The sequence below is a fragment of the Tupaia chinensis genome, unplaced genomic scaffold (genome assembly GCF_000334495.1).
Source record: "Tupaia chinensis unplaced genomic scaffold, TupChi_1.0 Scaffold000685_1, whole genome shotgun sequence".
Classification (NCBI taxonomy): Eukaryota; Metazoa; Chordata; class Mammalia; order Scandentia; family Tupaiidae; genus Tupaia; species Tupaia belangeri.
In genome coordinates, this window is record NW_006160208.1 from 4,038,872 (window position 1) to 4,041,858 (window position 2,987).

The 2,987-nt window shown below is 40.4% G+C and overlaps 1 pseudogene; it reads left to right on the forward strand.

Moving 5' to 3' along the window:
- The first annotated feature begins 362 nt into the window (after positions 1 to 362).
- Positions 363 to 2,267, forward strand: LOC102486533 (serine/threonine-protein phosphatase PP1-gamma catalytic subunit-like; annotated as a pseudogene).
- The last annotated feature ends 720 nt before the right edge of the window (positions 2,268 to 2,987 follow it).

Genomic DNA, 2,987 nt, shown 5'->3' on the forward strand with positions numbered 1-2,987 from the left:
AAAAAAAATCAGCAATGTAAAAAGGAAATTCAAACAAACTTTCAAGAATGCATAGGAAATCACTAAAAGTAGGAAAATAAGTGAGAAAACAATAAATGGCAAACAGAAAAATGTTTGGAGAAACTGGTGCTCCCAAGAAAAATAAGAACAAATGGGGTTCCAGGGGGGAGAGAAGGAGGAAGAGGAAGCAGGGAGCAAGGCGGCTGGGGTGGGGGGAGGGGGACCCACCATGGCTGCTGCCACCAACGTCACCACCGCCACTGCCACCACTGCCTCTGTGCTCGCGGTGTGGGAAAAGAAGTGTGAGTCCTGGCGCAAGCATGCCGTGGCGCCACTGTGGGAAGGTTGGCGGTGGGAAGGCCATGGAGGATATAGATAAGCTCAACACTGACAGCATCCTCCAACAGCTGCTGGAAGCGAGAGGGTCCTAGTCTGGTAAGAACGTCCAGCTACAGGAGAATGAAATCAGAGGACTGTGCGTAAAGTCCCAGAGAGACTTCTCAGTCAGCCTATTCTACTAGAACTTGAAGCCACTCAAGATACGTGGTGATATTCATGGGCAATACTATGACTTGCTTTGACTTTTTGAATAGGTGGTTTCTCATCATAAAGCAACGACCTGTTCCTAGGGGACAATGTGGCCAGGGGGGAGCAGTCATTGGAAACCATCTGCTTCTTACTGGCCTACCAAATCAAATATCCCAAGAATTTCTTTCCTTTCGGAGGGAACCATGAAAATGTGCCTGCATCAATCGCATTTGTGGATGTTATGACGAGCGTAAAAGAAGGTACAACATTAACGCATGGAAAACTTTCACAGCCTGTTTTAACTGTTAAAACCGATAGCAGCTATCATCGACGAGAAAATATTCTGCTGTCATGGAGGTTTATCACCAGATCTTCAATCTATGGAACAGATTCAGCGAATTATGCAACCAACCAATGTGCCAGATCAAGGTCTTCTTTGTGGTCTTTTGTGGTCTGACCCCAATAAAGATGTCTTAGGCTGGGGTGAAAATGACAGAGGAGTGTCCTTCACATCTGGTGCAGAAGTGATTGCAAAATTTCTCCATCAGCATGATTTGGATCTGATAAGTAGAGCCCACCAGGTGGTCGAAGATATGAATTTTTTGCTAAGAGGCAGTTAGTTACTCTGTTTTCTGCACCCGATCATTGTGGAGAATTTGACAATGCAGGTGCCATGATGAATGTGGATGAAACACTAATGTGTTCTCTTCAGATTTTAAAGCCTGCAGAGAAAAAGATGCCAAATGCCATAAGACCTGTAACACCTCCAAGGGGTATGATCACAAAGCAAGCAAACAAATACATGTCATTTGACACTGCCTACTTGGGACTTGTAACATATAGTATATAACCTCCATTTTTAAACCTGTAATGTGTACTGGTCAGCTTGCTTAGATAGATCTCCGTTTGTAGGGGCCCCTCCTTCAATTTTTGATTTAATGAATCTCATTTGCTGGTTATCACAGCAAATGACAGACTCTCTGCTCCCAAGGAAAGGTGTTTTTTGTTTTTGTTTTTTAATTCCTTTTGCAAACAACTTCAATGATGGTGTTAAAGCTGTATACCCCAGGACAGTTTATCCTGTCTCAGGGGTAAGTGTACAATTGATTTTTTAAAATTTAGTGTGACCCATGAATAATGTAAATGTTCGATTTCTGTAGGATATAAAGAGAGCCCTAGGGTGCTCTGAATCTGAACACGTTACTGTCATAAAATGCGTACTGTTGATGCAAACCACTGTGAAAATGTTTTATTTTAAAGTTTTGTTTAAAGGTATTGCTTTTTCCTCGTTGTCTTGTCATGTACAAACTACTTTTTACAGCTATCAACATTAGGAATAACTTTCAGCCTATCCAGCATCACTGATACGATGTGTATTTCATTAAAGCACATTTTCCCCACCAGGTACTGAAATGACGATTAAAGCCATTAATTTACAAATGTGTGCCTCTTCCCTAAAGCTGAAGTTTCTGCTGAATTACATATTGACACCGGCCAAGGATAAGGGGCATGACTGTGTACATAGCTGCCCTCGCGGGGACTCAGAAACAGGTTTTTGATTTTTAATAGCAACTAGTAATACAGTGCTCTTTAAGCTGTTAAGGATTCAAGTTAATAACATTTTGTACAATTTCCATATAGTCTATTCATTAAGTAATCTTTGTACAGTTACATCAGGCCTGAACTCAACCATTCAGAAAGCTTCAAATTATAGAAACAATACTGTTCTATACAAGTGAGCGATTATGCTTTCTTCTTCTTTCTTTCTTTCTTTTTTTTTTTTTTTTTTTTTTTTGAGATGTTTTTGCTATAGGGCATGTGTGCTCACCAGAAAGACAGAGACACAAAGAGACAGAAAGCGAGAAATCACCCCTCGGGGCCGGGGGAGATGACCACGGCTGCAATCCCTTCTCCTCCATTCTTCTCTCAGGATCTTGGGCATGCATGCACATGCCCTGAGTGAGTTTAAACCACCAGGTCTGGGACTCGAACCATAGTCGGCTACATGGGAGTCCACTGATGTAGCCATTACGATATCTGCTGGTCCCCAGTTATGCTTTCTTTGGCCTACATTCTTTATTCTGTGGTGAGGTTGAGGCTTATAAGTCAAAACAAAGAAACTAACTTACTGTCAACAGTTGATACAGAACTCACAGTATCTACGACTCTTTAAAACTAAGATCTGTTAAAAAAGAAATCTGTTTCTACAGGTGACTGTGTACAATACCATGTGGTGAAAATGAATTCAGACTTATTAAATGACAAACTTGTTAAATCCTCTCAGTGTCTATTTATTAGCACAATACACACAAGAGAACTATTGATAGCGTATTGAATAGATCTTAATGAATAAATTGCTCTGGAAACCAAAAAATAATAATAATAATAAGCAAAGATTATTAGCAGAATTATGTATATTAGAAGAAAAGCTTTTATATATGAAGATACATCTATGTATG